The sequence below is a fragment of the Pseudophryne corroboree genome, chromosome 6 (genome assembly GCF_028390025.1).
Source record: "Pseudophryne corroboree isolate aPseCor3 chromosome 6, aPseCor3.hap2, whole genome shotgun sequence".
Classification (NCBI taxonomy): Eukaryota; Metazoa; Chordata; class Amphibia; order Anura; family Myobatrachidae; genus Pseudophryne; species Pseudophryne corroboree.
This window is the reverse complement of record NC_086449.1, coordinates 451,874,995-451,892,428: the sequence shown is the minus strand read 5'-3', so window position 1 is coordinate 451,892,428 and position 17,434 is coordinate 451,874,995. Positions and strand designations below refer to the sequence as shown.

Here is a 17,434-nt window from a genome sequence, read left to right as displayed (position 1 = left end):
CTATCTTTAATAATGCAGGGAGTGTAGTATGAACAAAGTGCTCTAGAGAGGCCCCTTTAAGTGTTTCAGGCAAACCTATAATTCTTAAATTATTTCTTCTGGTTCTGTTTTCGATGCTATCTAACTTTTCTGATAGCCGTTAGTTGTCTAGAACCAGAGCAGAGACCGTTTTCTGCAGCCCTGCCACGTTGTCAGTGTTATCACGAATGCGCTGCTCAGCGTCAGTCATCCTGCCAGCCAGATTTTTAATATGTGTTATATCCACCACAGCTTTCTGCAATAACGGCGCCATTGCCTCCTGCATCGCCAGTACCATGTCCTCATATGAGGAGGAATGGGTAGGTACAGCAGATTTAGATTCCCCCGTAGCGCTAGCAGAGGCTGCAATCGGCTTTTTACTGACCGGAGTTCCAGGGGCTGTATCGGCGTCCGGCGCTATGTTATGTTCCCCTTTGCGCTTCTTTTGTCTCGGTGGCTGCGGCGGAGGTAGCATCTTTGGGGCGGTTGGCGACGCCAGAAACTTCTCCATTGTCTCCTCTGTCCACCGGGGAGACCGGGAACGATGTTTCCCTGAGGTTGACAGTGTGTTTGCGGTAAGGGATAGGTGTTGAGAGCGGAGCCGCGAGGAGAAGCTGCTCACTCTCCCATGCCGGAACCGGAAGTCAATGTGGCTCTTATTAGTAAGAGGCTAGATAAATCTGAGTCTCAGATCCAGGCATGGAAGAAATCTGTAGAAGATATGTTATTGCAAAGTCAGGTCCCCCTCAGGGTCGCAGAAACGTACGCTGGCCCAGTTGGCAGACACTGATACCGACACGGACTCTGATTCCAGTGTCGACTATAGCGATTCCAGATTAGATCCAAAATTGGCAAAAAGCATTCAGTACATGATTGTGGCGTTTAAAGAGGTACTACATTTCACTGAGGACCCGGCTGTCCCTGATAAAAGGGTCTATGTATAAGGAAAGGAAACCTGAGGTGACGTTTCCTCACTCTCATGAACTGAACACGCTATTTGAAAAAGTCTGGGAAGGTCCTGACAAAGTTTCAGATTCCCAAAAGAATTACGGTAGCTTATCAGTTTCCCTCGGCGGATAGGGAAAAGTGGGAGTCACCCCCCACTGTGGACAAGGCCCTGTCAAGTTTGTCTGAAAAGGTGGCTCTCCCGTCACCTGACACGGCGGCCCTTAAGGATCCTGCGGATCGTAAACAAGAAACTACGTTAAAGTCCATTTATGCAACCACAGGTACGCTACTCAGACCTGTCATTGCGTCTGCGTGGGTAAGTAGTGCTATCGAAAAGTGGGCAGATAACTTGTCTTCTGAAATAGATACCCTAGATAGGAATAGCATCCTCTTAGCGCTGGGTTATATCAAGGACGCTGCAGCATCCCTTAAGGAAGCTGCGAGAGATATTGGTCTGTTGGATCAAAGGCCAATGCCATGACAGTCTCAGCTAGACGAACGTTGTGGATTCACCAATGGAATGCTGATTCCAAGAAAAGTATGGAGTCTCTACCAAATAAAGGTAAGGCCTTATTTGGTTACGGCCTTGATGATTTGGTATCTACAGCTACCGCGGGTAAGTCATCATTTTTGCCTTATGTTCCTCCACAACAAAAGAAAACGCATCACTATCAGATGCAGTCCTTTCGGCCCAATAAATACAGAAAAGGCCGAGGTTCTTCCTTCCTTGCTACTAGAGGAAGGGGAAGAGGTAAACGATCACCAGCCTTGTCAGGCTCCCAGGAGCAGAAGTCCTCCCAGGCTTCTGCCAATTCCACTGCATGACGTTAGGGCTCCTATGCGGGAGTCCGCACCGGTGGAGGCACGTCTCAAACTCTTCAGTCAGTTTTGGGTTCGTTCGGACCTAGACCCATGGGTTTTACAAATAGTATCTCAAGGGTACAAACTGGAGTTTCAAGACGTTCCCCCTCGCCGTTTTTTCAAATCGGCCTTACCAGCTTCTCTTCCGGACATGGAGGTAGTTTGTGATGCAATACAAAACTTGTGTCAATATCAAGTTATCGTAAGGGTTCCCCAGTCAAAACAGGGAGGAGGCTTTTATTCGAGCCTGTTTGTGGTCCTGAAGCCGGACGGCTCGGTCAGACCAATCCTAAACCTGAAATCCCTAAATTTCTACCTAAAAAAATTCAAATTCAAGATGGAGTTTCTCCGAGCAGTGATCTCCAGTATGGAGGAAGGGGATTTTATGGTGTCGGTGGACATAAAGGATGCCTACTTAGAGGTTCTCATTTATCCTCTGCATCAGGCTTACCTGAGGTATGCAATTCAGGATTGTCATTACCAATTTCAAATGTTGCCGTTTGGGCTGTCCACAACCCCGAGGATTTTCACCAAAGTGATGGCGGAGATGATGGTTCTCCTTCGCAAGCAAGGAGTCACGATTATCCCATACTTGGATGATCTCCTGATAAAGGCGAGATCCAGGGACCAGTTGGTGCAAAACGTTGCACTCTCCCTGACAGTTCTTCAGCAACATGGTTGGCTCCTAAACTTGCCAAAATCACAGTTGATTCCGACGACGCGGTTGTCGTTTTTGGGAATGATATTGGACACAGAACTACAGAGAGTCTTTCTTCAAATGGACAAGGCTCTGGAACTTCAGAGTCTGGTCAAACAAATTCAAGCTTCAGTGATATTGTTCCAGGTCAAGGGACCCTCAAGCAATTGCAGTGGATGCACTGGTGACACCGTGGGTGTTTCAGTCGATGTATGTATTCCCTCCACTTCCTCTCATTCCAAAGGTTCTAAAGATCATTTGAAGAACAAAGAACCGGGCGATGCTCATTGTCCCAGACTGGCCAAAGAGGGCTTGGTATCCAGATCTTCAGGAATTACTCATAGGAGATCCCTGGCCTCTTCCTCTGCGCGAGGACCTATTACAACAGGGGCCCTGCGTGTATCAGGACTTACCGCGGCTATGTTTGACGGCATGGCGGTTGAACGCAAAATCCAAGCCGTAAGGGTATTCCCAGTGAAGTTATTCCCACACTTATTCAGGCCAGAAAAGGGGTAACGTCTAAACATAACAACCGTATTTGGAGAAAATATGTTTCTTGGTGTGAATCCAAGGGGGCTCCTACGGAAGAGTTTAGCTTAGGACGTTTTCTCCATTTTCTACAAGCAGGTGTGGATGCGGGCCTAAAATTGGGCTCAATTAAGGTACAGATTTCGGCCTTATCGGTTTTCTTTCAGAAACAATTGGCCTCCCTTCCAGAAGTTCAGACTTTTGTGAAAGGAGTATTGCACATCCAACCTCCGTTTGTGCCTCCAGTGGCACCATGGGATCTTAATGTTGTGTTGCAGTTCCTTCAATCACATTGGTTTGAACCTTTACGGACGGTGGAGTTGAAATTCCTCACTTGGAAAGTGGTCATCCTGTTGGCCTTGGCATCTGCAAGGCGGGTGTCTGAGTTAGCGGCCTTGTCTCACAAGAGCCCTTATTTGATCTTCCATGAAGATAGAGCTGAATTAAGGACACATCAACAATTTCTACCGAAGGTTTCCTCTTTCCACATGAACCAACCTATTGTGGTGTCTGTGGCTACTGATGCCTTAGCTGAGTCAAAATCTCTGGATTTGGTCAGAGCTTTGAAGGTTTATGTCACCAGAACGGCTCAGATTAGGAAAACAGAGGCTCTGTTTGTCCTGTATGCTCCCAACAAGGTTGGGTATCTTGCTTCCAAGCAGACCATTGCACGCTGGATCTGTAACACGATTCAGCATGCTCATTCCACGGTTGGATTGCCGTTTCCGGAATCGGTGAGGGCCCATTCTACTAGGAAAGGTGGGCTCATCCTGGGTGGCTGCCCGGGGGGTCTCGGCATTGCAACTTTGCCGAGCAGCTACTTGGTCGGGGTCAAACACATTTGCAAAGTTCTACAAGTTTGACACCTTGGCTGATGAAGACCTTAAGTTTGGTCAATCGGTGCTGCAGAGTCATTCGCACTCTCCCGCCCGTTCTAGAGCTTTGGTATAGCCCCATGGTTCTATGATGACCCCAGCATCCTCTAGGACGTATGAGAAAATAGGATTTTAATACCTACCGGTAAATCCTTTTCTCTTAGTTCGTAGAGGATGCTGGGCGCCCGTCCCAGTGCATACTGTATCTGCAGTTATTAGTTGTGGTTACACACATGTTACGTTATTGTCGGCATGTTGCTGCAATTGTTCATGCCGTTGGCTTGTGTTCTGTTGAATGCCACGTTCTGCGGCATGCTTGAGGTGTGAGCTGGTATGAATCTCACCTTAGTTTAACAATAAATCCTTTCCTCGAAATGTCAATCTCCCTGGGCACAGTTCCTATAACTGGAGTCTGGAGGAGGGGCATAGAGGGAGGAGCCAGTTCACACCCTTTCAAAGTCTTAAAGTGCCCATGTCTCCTGCGGATCCCGTCTATACCCCATGGTTCTATGATGACCCCAGCATCCTCTACGGACTAAGAGAAAAGGATTTACCGGTAGGTATTAAAATCATGATAAACATAAATAAAAAAAATATAAATATATTTAAAATATATATATATATCTATCCAAATGAAAGAAAGGCACTCTGGAGATTTACATAGCAACAAATGGCTGTATTAGACTTGGTACAGAGTCTAATGTTTTCAGGGAGACAACCCCTTCCTCAGGACCACACCAGTCCTGAGGAAGGGCTTGTCTCCCTGAAAACATTAGACTCTGTACCAAGTCTAATACAGCCATTTGTTGCTATGCAAGTCTCCAGGGTGGCTTTTTTTCATTTGGATCTATATGCTGTTTATATGATTGTGCACCTAGAGCTTTTATGCTCCTTGGACGAGTGCCGACTGCTTTTGGAGATAGATGGGTGTGTGTGTGTGTGTGTGTGTATGTGTATATATGTATATATATATATATATATATACATATATATATATATATATATATACATACATAAATACATACATACACACCTATCTAATGTGTGTATTTTATTTATATATATATGTGTGTGTATATATATGTATATATGTGTGTATATATATATATATATATATGAGTATATATATATATATATGTATATATCTGTGTGTGTGTATATATATATATATATATATATATATATATATATAATCTATCTAGTATGTGTGTGTGTGTATTTTATATATATATATATATGTGTGTGTATATGTGTATGTATATATATATATATATATATATATATATACACCTATCTAATATGTGTATTTTATATATATATATATATATATATATATGTAAGTGTGTATATATATATATATATATATATATATATATGTGTGCGTGTATATATATATATATATATATATATATATATATATATATATATATATATACATATATATATATATATATACATACATACACACACCTATCTAGTATGTGTGTTTTATATATATATATATATATATATATATATATATATATATATATATATATGTATATATATATATGTGTATGTATGTATGTATATATATATTTATTTCTCTAACGTCCTAGTGGATGCTGGGGACTCCGAAAGGACCATGGGGAATAGCGGCTCCGCTGGAGACTGGGCACAAAGTAAAAGCTTTAGGACTAGCTGGTGTGCACTGGCTCCTCCCCCTATGACCCTCCTCCAAGCCTCAGTTAAGATTTTGTGCCCGAACGAGAAGGGTGCAATCTAGGTGGCTCTCCTGAGCTGCTTAGAGTAAAAGTTTAAATAGGTTTTTTTATTTTCAGTGAGACCTGCTGGCAACAGGCTCACTGCATCAAGGGACTAAGGGGAGAAGAAGCGAACTCACCTGCGTGCAGAGTGGATTGGGCTTCTTAGGCTACTGGACATTAGCTCCAGAGGGACGATCACAGGCCCAGCCATGGATGGGTCCCGGAGCCGCGCCGCCGGCCCCCTTACAGAGCCAGAAGAGTGAAGAGGTCCGGAAAATCGGCGGCAGAAGACGTCCTGTCTTCAATAAGGTAGCGCACAGCACCGCAGCTGTGCGCCATTGCTCTCAGCACACTTCACACTCCGGTTACTGAGGGTGCAGGGCGCTGGGGGGGGCGCCCTGGGACGCAATGAAAATACCTTAAATGGCTAAAAATACATCACATATAGCTCCTGGGCTATATGGATGTATTTAACCCCTGCCAGTTTTCCACAAAAAAGCGGGAGAAAGGCCGCCGAAAAAGGGGCGGAGCCTATCTCCTCAGCACACAAGCGCCATTTTTTCCTCACAGCTCCATTGGAGGAAGGCTCCCTGACTCTCCCCTGCAGTCCTGCACTACAGAAACAGGGTAAAACAAGAGAGGGGGGGCACTAAATTGGCATATTAATATATACAGCAGCTATATTAGGGAAAAACACTTATATAAGGTTATCCCTGTATATATATAGCGCTCTGGTGTGTGCTGGCAAACTCTCCCTCTGTCTCCCCAAAGGGCTAGTGGGGTCCTGTCCTCTATCAGAGCATTCCCTGTGTGTGTGCTGTGTGTCGGTACGCTGTGTCGACATGTATGAGGAGGAAAATGGTGTGGAGGCGGAGCAATTGCCTATGTTAGTGATGTCACCCTCTAGGGAGTCGACACCTGACTGGATGGTCTTATGGAATTACGTGATAGTGTCGGCACTTTACAAAAGACTGTTGACGACATGAGACAGCCGGCAAATCAGTTAATACCTGTACAGGCGTCTCAAACACCGTCAGGGGCTATAAAACGCCCGTTACCTCAGGTCGATACAGACACGGACACTGACTCCAGTGTCGACGGTGAGGAAACAAACGTATTTTCCAGTAGGGCCACACGTTACATGATCACGGCAATGAAGAAAGTTTTGAACATTTCTGATACTACAAGTACCACAAAAAAGGGTATTATGTGGGGTGTGAAAAAACTACCCGTAGTTTTTCCTGAATCAGATGAATTAAATGAGGTGTGTGATGAAGCGTGGGTTTCCCCCGATAAAAAACTGCTAATTTCTAAAAAATTATTTGCATTATACCCTTTCCCGCCAGAGGTTAGGGCGCGTTGGGAAACACCCCCTAGCGTAGATAAGGCGCTCACACGCTTATCAAAACAAGTGGCGTTACCGTCTCCTGATACGGCCGCCCTCAAGGAACCAGCTGATAGGAAGCTGGAAAATATCCTTAAAAGTATATACACACATACTGGTATTATACTGCGACCAGCAATCGCCTCAGCCTGGATGTGCAGTGCTGGGGTGGCTTGGTCGGATTCCCTGACTGAAAATATTGATACCCTGGACAGGGACAATATATTATTGACTATAGAGCATTTAAAGGATGCATTTCTATATATGCGAGATGCACAGAGGGATATTTGCACTCTGGCATCAAGAGTAAGTGCGATGTCCATTTCTGCCAGAAGAGGATTATGGACGCGACAGTGGTCAGGCGATGCGGATTCCAAACGGCATATGGAAGTATTGCCGTATAAAGGGGAGGAGTTATTTGGGGTCGGTCTATCGGACCTGGTGGCCACGGCAACGGCTGGAAAATCCACCTTTTTACCCCAAGTCACCTCGCAGCAGAAAAAGATACCGTCTTTTCAGGCTCAGTCCTTTCGTCCCCATAAGGGCAAGCGGGCAAAAGGCCACTCATATCTGCCCCGGGGCAGAGGAAGGGGAAAAAGACTGCAGCAAACAGCCTCTTCCCACGAACAGAAGCCCTCCCCCGCTTCTGCCAAGTCCTCAGCATGACGCTGGGGCCTTACAAGCGGACTCAGGCACGGTGGGGGCCCGTCTCAAGAATTTCAGCGCGCAGTGGGCTCACTCGCAAGTGGACCCCTGGATCCTGCAGGTAGTATCTCAGGGGTACAAATTGGAATTCGAGACGTCTCCCCCTCGCCGGTTCCTGAAGTCTGCTTTACCAACGTCTCCCCCCGACAGGGAGGCGGTATTGGAAGCCATTCACAAGCTGTATTCCCAGCAGGTGATAATCAAGGTACCCCTCCTACAACAGGGAAAGGGGTATTATTCCACGCTGTTTGTGGTACCGAAGCCGGACGGCTCGGTGAGACCCATTTTAAATCTGAAATCCTTGAACACTTACATAAAAAGGTTCAAGTTCAAGATGGAGTCACTCAGAGCAGTGATAGCGAACCTGGAAGAAGGGGACTATATGGTGTCTCTGGACATCAAGGATGCTTACCTCCTTGTCCCAATTTGCCCTTCTCACCAAGGGTGCTTCAGGTTTGTGGTACAGAACTGTCACTATCAGTTTCAGACGCTGCCGTTTGGATTGTCCACGGCACCCCGGGTCTTTACCAAGGTAATGGCCGAAATGATGATTCTTCTTCGAAGAAAAGGCGTCTTAATTATCCCTTACTTGGACGATCTCCTGATAAGGGCAAGGTCCAGAGAACAGTTAGAGGTCGGAGTAGCACTATCTCAAGTAGTACTACGACAGCACGGATGGATTCTAAATATTCCAAAATCGCAGCTGATTCCGACGACACGTCTGCTGTTCCTAGGGATGATTCTGGATACAGTACAGAAAAAGGTGTTTCTCCCGGAGGAGAAAGCCAAGGAGTTATCCGACCTAGTCAGGAACCTTCTAAGACCAGGCCAAGTGTCAGTACATCAATGCACAAGGGTCCTGGGAAAGATGGTGGCTTCTTACGAAGCGATTCCATTCGGCAGATTCCACGCAAGAACTTTTCAGTGGGATCTGCTGGACAAATTGTCCGGATCGCATCTTCAAATGCATCAGCGGATAACCCTGTCTCCAAGGACAAGGGTGTCTCTCCTGTGGTGGTTACAGAGTGCTCATCTCCTAGAGGGCCGCAGATTCGGCATTCAGGATTGGGTCCTGGTGACCACGGATGGCAGCCTGAGAGCTGGGGAGCAGTCACACAGGGAAGAAATTTCCAGGGCTTGTGGTCAAGCATGGAAACGTCACTTCACATAAATATCCTGGAACTAAGGGCCATTTACAATGCCCTAAGTCAGGCAAGACCTCTGCTTCAGGGTCAGCCGGTGTTGATCCAGTCGGACAGCATCACGGCAGTCGCCCACGTAAACAGACAGGGCGGCACAAGAAGCAGGAGGGCAATGATGGAAGTGGCAAGGATTCTTCGCTGGGCGGAGAATCATGTGATAGCACTGTCAGCAGTGTTCATTCCGGGAGTGGACAACTGGGAAGCAGACTTCCTCAGCAGACACGATCTTCACCCGGGGGAGTGTGGACTTCACCCAGAAGTCTTCCACATGATTGTGAACCGTTGGGAAAAACCAAAGGTGGACATGATGGCGTCCCGCCTCAACAAAAAACTGGACAGATATTGCGGCAGGTCAAGGGACCCTCAGGCAATAGCTGTGGACGCTCTGGTAACACCGTGGGTGTACCAGTCAGTGTATGTGTTCCCTCCTCTTCCTCTCATACCAAAAGTACTGAGAATCATAAGGAGGAGAGGAGTAAAGACTATACTCGTGGCTCCGGATTGGCCAAGAAGGACTTGGTACCCGGAAATTCAAGAGATGCTCACGGAAGACCCGTGGCCTCTACCTCTAAGAAAGGACCTGCTCCAGCAGGGACCATGTCTGTTCCAAGACTTACCGCGGCTGCGTTTGACGGCATGGCGGTTGAACGCCGGATCCTGAAGGAAAAAGGCATTCCGGATGAAGTCATCCCTACCCTGATTAAAGCCGGGAAGGATGTAACCATACAACATTATCACCGTATTTGGCGTAAATATGTTGCGTGGTGCGAGGCCAGGAAGGCCCCTACAGAGGAATTTCAACTGGGTCGTTTCATGCATTTCCTGCAAACAGGACTGTCTATGGGCCTCAAATTAGGGTCCATTAAGGTTCAAATTTCGGCCCTGTCAATATTCTTCCAAAAAGAACTGGCTTCTGTTCCTGAAGTTCAGACGTTTGTCAAGGGAGTACTGCATATACAGCCTCCTTTTGTGCCTCCAGTGGCACCTTGGGATCTCAATGTAGTTTTGGGATTCCTAAAATCACATTGGTTTGAACCACTCACCACTGTGGACTTAAAATATCTCACATGGAAAGTGGTAATGCTGTTAGCCCTGGCTTCAGCCAGGCGTGTCTCAGAATTGGCGGCTTTATCCTATAAAAGCCCTTACCTAATTTTTCATACGGACAGGGCAGAATTGAGGACTCGTCCTCAATCTCTCCCTAAGGTGGTTTCAGCATTTCACTTAAACCAGCCTATTGTGGTGCCTGCGGCTACTAGGGACTTGGAGGATTCCAAGTTGCTGGACGTAGTCAGGGCCCTGAAAATATGTTTCCAGGACGGCTGGAGTCAGGAAATCTGATTCGCTGTTTATCCTGTATGCACCCAACAAGCTGGGTGCTCCTGCTTCTAAGCAGACGATTGCTCGTTGGATTTGTAGTACAATTCAGCTTGCACATTCTGTGGCAGGCCTGCCACAGCCAAAATCTGTAAAAGCCCATTCCACACGGAAAGTGGGCTCATCTTGGGCGGCTGCCCGAGGGGTCTCGGCTTTACAACTTTGCCGAGCAGCTACTTGGTCAGGGGCAAACACGTTTGCTAAATTCTACAAATTTGATACCCTGGCTGAGGAGGACCAGGAGGACCTGGAGTTCTCTCATTCGGTGCTGCAGAGTCATCCGCACTCTCCCGCCCGTTTGGGAGCTTTGGTATAATCCCCATGGTCCTTACGGAGTCCCCAGCATCCACTAGGACTTTAGAGAAAATAAGAATTTACTTACCGATAATTCTATTTCTCATAGTCCGTAGTGGATGCTGGGCGCCCATCCCAAGTGCGGATTGTCTGCATTACTTGTACATAGTTATTGTTACAAAAATCGGGTTATTGTTGTTGTGAGCCATCTTTTCAGAGGCTCCTTCTGTTATCATGCTGTTAACTGGGTTCAGATCACAAGTTGTACGGTGTGATTGGTGTGGCTGGTATGAGTCTTACCCGGGATTCAAAATCCTTCCTTATTGTGTACGCTCGTCCGGGCACAGTATCCTAACTGAGGCTTGGAGGAGGGTCATAGGGGGAGGAGCCAGTGCACACCAGCTAGTCCTAAAGCTTTTACTTTGTGCCCAGTCTCCTGCGGAGCCGCTATTCCCCATGGTCCTTTCGGAGTCCCCAGCATCCACTACGGACTATGAGAAATAGAATTATCGGTAAGTAAATTCTTATTATATATATATATATATATATATATATATATATATATATATATATATATATAATGTGTGTGTATGTATATATTTCTCTGACGTCCCAGTGGATGCTGGGAACTCCGTAAGGACCATGGGGAATAGACTGGCTCCGCAGGAGACTAAGCACTCTAAAGAAAAGATTAGGTACTATCTGGTGTGCACTGGCTCCTCCCTCTATGCCCCTCCTCCAGACCTCAGTTAGAATCTGTGCCCGGCCAGAGCTGGGTGCTCCTAGTGGGCTCTCCTGAGCTTACTAGAAAAGAAAGTATTTATTAGGTTTTTTATTTTCTGTGAGCTTCTGCTGGCAACACTCACTGCTACGTGGGACTAAGGGGAGAGAAGCAAACCTACCTGCTTGCAGCTAGCTTGTGCTTCTTAGGCTACTGGACACCATTAGCTCCAGAGGGTTCGAACACAGGCACCTGTCCTCGATCGTCCGTTCCCGGAGCCGCGCCGCCGTCCTCCTTGCAGAGCCAGAAGAACAGAAGCTGGAAGACGACGAAATCGGCGGCAGAAGACTCCTGTCTTCATTAAGGTAGCGCACAGCACCGCAGCTGTGCGCCATTGCTCCCAGCACACTTACACACTCCGGTCACTGTAGGGTGCAGGGCGCTGGGGGGGGGGTGCCCTTGGCTGCAATTGAAGTACCTTTGGCATAAAAATACATATATACAGTCTAGCACTGTATATATGTAAAAACCCCCGCCATTTTTTACACTGAAAGCGGGACAGAAGCCCGCCACTGAGGGGGCGGGGCCTTCTTCCTCAGCACACCAGCGCCATTTTTTCTTCACAGCTCCGCTGGAAGCAGCTCCCCAGGCTCTCCCCTGCAGTATCCAGGTACAAGACGGGTTAAAAAGAGAGGGGGGGCACATAAATTTAGGCGCAAACAATACAAAAAAAAAGCAGCTATTGGGTAAATCGCTTATTAGCAGTGAAAATCCCTGTGTTATATAGCGCTGTGGTGTGTGCTGGCATACTCTCTCTCTGTCTCCCCAAAGGACTTTGTGGGGTCCTGTCCTCAGTCTGAGCATTCCCTGTGTGTGTGCGGTGTGTCGGTACGGCTGTGGCGACATGTTTGATGAGGAAGGTTACGTGGAGGCGGAGCAAGGGCAGATAAGTGTGGTATCGCCCCCGTCGGGGCCGACACCTGATTGGATGGATATGTGGAAGGTCTTAAATGACAATGTAAACTCCTTACATAAAAGGTTTGATGACGCTGCAGCCTTGGGACAGCCGTGGTCTCAGCCCGCGCCTGCCCAGGCGACTCAGAAACCGTCAGGGGCTCATAAACGCCCTCTATCTCAGATGGTTGACACAGATGCCGACACGGAGTCCGACTCCAGTGTCGACGATGATGAGGCACATTTACAGTCTAAAATGATTAAGGCCATCCGATACATGATTATTGCAATGAAAGATGTATTACACATTTCTGAGAGTAACCCGGTTAATACCAAGAGGGTTTATATGTTTGGGGAGAAAAAGCAGCCAGTGACTTTTCCCCCATCTGATGAATTAAATGAATTGTGTGAAGAAGCGTGGAGTTCCCCTGATAAGAAATTAGTGATTTCTAAGAGGTTACTGATGGCGTACCCTTTCCCGCCAACGGACAGGTTACGCTGGGAAACATCCCCTAGGGTGGACAAGGCGCTGACACGCTCATCTAAAAAGGTGGCCCTGCCGTCTCAGGATACGGCCGCCCTAAAGGAGCCTGCGGATAGAAAGCAGGAAGCTATACTGAAGTCAGTGTATACACACTCTGGTACTCTGCTGAGACCTGCTATTGCTTCAGCCTGGATGTGTAGTGCTGTAGCAGCGTGGACAGATACTCTGTTAGACGACACAGATTCGCTCGACAGAGATACTGTTTTGCTAACCCTGGGCCATATCAAAGACGTCGTCTTATATATGCGGGATGCTCAGAGGGACATTTGCCTGCTGGGCTCTAGAATTAATGCTATGTCCATTTCTGCCAGGAGGGTCTTATGGACTCGGCAATGGACAGGAGATGCTGATTCTAAAAAACACATGGAGGTTTTGCCTTATAAGGGTGAGGAATTGTTTGGGTACGGTCTGTCGGACCTCGTGTCTACAGCGACAGCTGGAAAGTCGACTTTCTTGCCTCAGGTTTCCTCACAGCCTAAGAAAGCATCGTTTTTTCAAATGCAGTCCTTTAGTTCCCAAAAAAGCAAGAGGGTCAGGGGCGCATCCTTTCTTGCCAGGGGCAGGGGTAGAGGTAAGAAGCTGCACCATGCAGCCAGTTCCCAGGAACAAAAGTCCTCCCCTGCTTCCACTAAGTCCACCGCATGACGTTGGGGCTTCACAGGCGGAGCCAGGTGCGGTGGGGGCGCGTCTCCGAAACTTCAGCAGCCAGTGGGTTCGCTCACAGGTGGATCTCTGGGCTATACAAATTGTATCTCAGGGATACAAGCTGGAATTCGAAGAGACTCCCCCCCCCCGCCGTTACCTCAAATCAGCCTTGCCAGCTTCCCCCATGGAAAGGGAGGTAGTGCTGGCGGCAATTCACAAGCGCTACCTCCAGCAAGTGATTGTCAGGGTCCCCCTCCTTCAACAGGGAAGGGGTTACTATTCCACAATGTTTGTGGTACCGAAACCGGACGGTTCGGTGAGACCCATTCTGAATTTAAAATCCTTGAACACTTATATAAAGAAATTCAAGTTCAAAATGGAATCGCTCAGAGCGGTTATTGCAAGCCTGGAAGAGGGGGATTTTATGGTGTCGCTGGACATCAAAGATGCTTACTTGCATGTCCCCATTTACCCACCTCACCAGGAGTACCTCAGATTTGTGGTACATGACTGTCATTACCAATTCCAGACGTTGCCGTTTGGCCTGTCCATGGCACCGAGAATATTTACCAAGGTAATGGCCGAAATGATGATACTCCTTCGGCAGAAGGGAGTTATAATTATCCCGTACTTGGACGATCTCCTCATAAAGGCGAGGTCCAGGGAGCAGTTGTTGATCAGCGTAGCACTCTCTCAGGAAGTGTTGCAACAGCACGGCTGGATTCTGAATGTTCCAAAGTCACAGCTGATTCCTACGACGCGTCTGCTTTTCCTGGGCATGATTCTGGACACACAACAGAAGAAGGTGTTTCTCCCGGTGGAGAATGCCCTGGAATTTTCATCTCTGGTCAGGGACCTCCTGAAACCAAAACAGGTATCGGTGCATCACTGCACGCGAGTCCTGGGAAAGATGGTGGCTTCATACGAAGCCATTCCCTTCGGCAGGTTCCATGCGAGGATCTTTCAGTGGGATCTGTTGGACAAGTGGTCCGGATCGCATCTTCAGATGCATCGGCTGATCACCCTGTCCCCGAGGGCCAGGGTGTCTCTTCTGTGGTGGCTGCAGAGTGCTCACCTTCTCGAGGGCTGCAGGTTCGGCATACAGGACTGGGTCCTGGTGACCACGGATGCAAGCCTCCGAGGATGGGGGGCAGTCACTCAGGGAAGAAACTTCCAAGGGCTGTGGTCAAGTCTGGAGACTTCTCTACACATAAATATACTGGAATTAAGGGCCATTTACAACGCCCTGAGTCAAGCAGAGCCCCTGCTTCAAAACCGGCCAGTGCTGATTCAGTCAGACAACATCACGGCAGTCGCCCATGTAAACCGCCAGGGCGGCACAAGCAGGATGGCAATGGCGGAAGCCACAAAGATTCTTCGATGGGCGGAGAATCACGTGCAAGCACTGTCAGCAGTGTTCATTCCGGGAGTGGACAACTGGGAAGCAGACTTCCTCAGCAGACACGACCTCCACCCGGGAGAGTGGGGACTTCATCCAGAAGTCTTCCAACTGATTGCAAACCGATGGGAACTGCCACAGGTGGACATGATGGCGTCCCGCCTCAACAAAAAGCTAAAAAGATATGGTCAAGGGACCCTCAGGCGATAGCTGTGGACGCCCTAGTGACACCGTGGGTGTACCAGTCGGTATATGTGTTTCCTCCTCTTCCTCTCATACCAAAAGTACTGAGAATAGTAAGAAAGGGAGGAATAAGAACAATACTAATAGTTCCGGACTGGCCAAGAAGGACTTGGGACCCGGAACTGCAAGAAATGCGCACAGAGGACCCATGGCCTCTGCCTTTCAGACAGGACCTGCTGCAACAAGGGCCCTGTCTGTTCCAAGACTTACCGTGGCTGCGTTTGACGGCATGGCTGTTGAACGCCGGATCCTAGCGGAAAAAGGCATTCCGGATGAAGTTATTCCTACGCTGATAAAGGCTAGGAAAGACGTGACAGCAAAGCATTATCACCGTATATGGCGAAAATATGTTGCTTGGTGTGAGGCCAGGAAGGCCCCTACAGAGGAATTCCAACTGGGTCGTTTCCTGCACTTACTACAGTCAGGGGTGACTATGGGCCTAAAATTGGGGTCCATAAAGGTCCAGATTTCGGCCCTATCCATTTTCTTTCAAAAAGAACTGGCTTCATTGCCTGAGGTTCAGACATTTGTTAAGGGAGTGCTGCATATTCAGCCCCCTTTTGTGGCACCCTGGGATCTTAACATTGTGTTGGATTTCCTGAAATCCCACTGGTTTGAGCCACTTAAGACCGTGGAACTAAAGTATCTCACGTGGAAAGTGGTCATGTTGTTGGCCTTAGCATCGGCTAGGCGTGTGTCGGAATTGGCGGCTTTGTCATGTAAAAGCCCATATCTGATCTTCCATATGGACAGGGCAGAATTGAGGACTCGTCCCCAATTTCTGCCAAAGGTGGTGTCCTTGTTTCATTTGAACCAACCTATTGTGGTGCCTGCGGCTACTCGGGACTTGGAGGACTCCAAGTTGCTGGACGTAGTCAGGGCTTTGAAAATATGTTTCCAGAACGGCTGGAGTCAGGAAGACTGACTCGCTGTTTATCTTGCATGACCCCAACAAGCTGGGTGCTCCTGCTTCAAAGCAAACTATTGCTCGCTGGATCTGTAGCACGATTCAGCAGGCTCATTCTGCGGCTGGATTGCCGCATCCAAAATCAGTAAAAGCCCATTCCACAAGGAAGGTGGGCTCTTCTTGGGCGGCTGCCCGAGGGGTCTCGGCTTTACAGCTTTGCCGAGCGGCTACTTGGTCGGTTTCAAACACATTTGCAAAGTTCTACAAGTTTGATACCCTGGCTGAGGAGGACCTTGTGTTTGCTCATTCGGTGCTGCAGAGTCATCCGCACTCGCCTGCCCGTTTGGGAGCTTTGGTGTAATCCCCAAGGTCCTTACGGAGTTCCCAGCATCCACTAGGACGTCAGAGAAAATAAGAATTTACTCACCGGTAATTCTATTTCTCGTAGTCCGTAGTGGATGCTGGGCGCCCGTCCCAAGTGCGGACTTTCTGCAATACGTGTATATAGTTATTGCTTAACTAAGGGTTATTGTTATGAGCCATCCGTTGAGTGAGGCTCAGTTGTTGTTCATACTGTTAACTGGGTAAGGTTCTCACAAGTTGTACGGTGTGATTGGTGTGGCTGGTACGAGTCTTACCCTGGATTCAAAATTTCCTTTCCTTGTAATGTCAGCTCTTCCGGGCACAGTTTCCCTAACTGAGGTCTGGAGGAGGGGCATAGAGAGAGGAGCCAGTGCACACCAGATAGTACCTAATCTTTTCTTTAGAGTGCCCAGTCTCCTGCGGAGCCCGTCTATTCCCCATGGTCCTTACGGAGTTCCCAGCATCCACTATGGACTACGAGAAATAGAATTACCGGTGAGCAAATTCTTATTATATATATATATATATATATATATATATATTGGGTAGTGAAGAAAACAAGCGCTAATGAGTGTAGTAACAATTATAACGGAAATAGTCAGGTGGGTTAAAAAATTAGTATGGCCTTGGGCACTTATCTGGTGAATAAAAACTTCCAGCCGATGTTCATCATTTTAGGATTAACATGTAAAAGAAGAAACAGCAAACATAGTGTGTATCGTTCATAGATTAAAATAGTGCTTTTCGCAATATAGGGCACGAACTTAGGGAACTAGCTTATTCACAATAAAAATGTAATCTGTAACTTCACAACATAAAATACAGATTTTAATGAACAATACAAAAACGGCTAGACAACACACGTACAAGATTTAAAATCATAAAAGCTTATCTGTCAAGGGGAAGAAGTCCACACCCTGAAGGACGAAACGCGTTGGGACTGTTTGCTGCTGAAACTCCCCTTGATGGACAGATAAGCGTTTGAACTTTTTTATCCTGTACGCATAACCTTTGGCTATCTTAT

The 17,434-nt window shown here is 47.5% G+C and overlaps 1 protein-coding gene across 4 annotated transcripts in view; it reads left to right on the top strand.

Annotated features, from left to right (window-relative positions):
* Window positions 1-17,434, top strand: part of BRD1 (bromodomain containing 1) — a 262,579-nt gene that overhangs the window by 219,725 nt on the left and 25,420 nt on the right. The window lies entirely within an intron of this gene.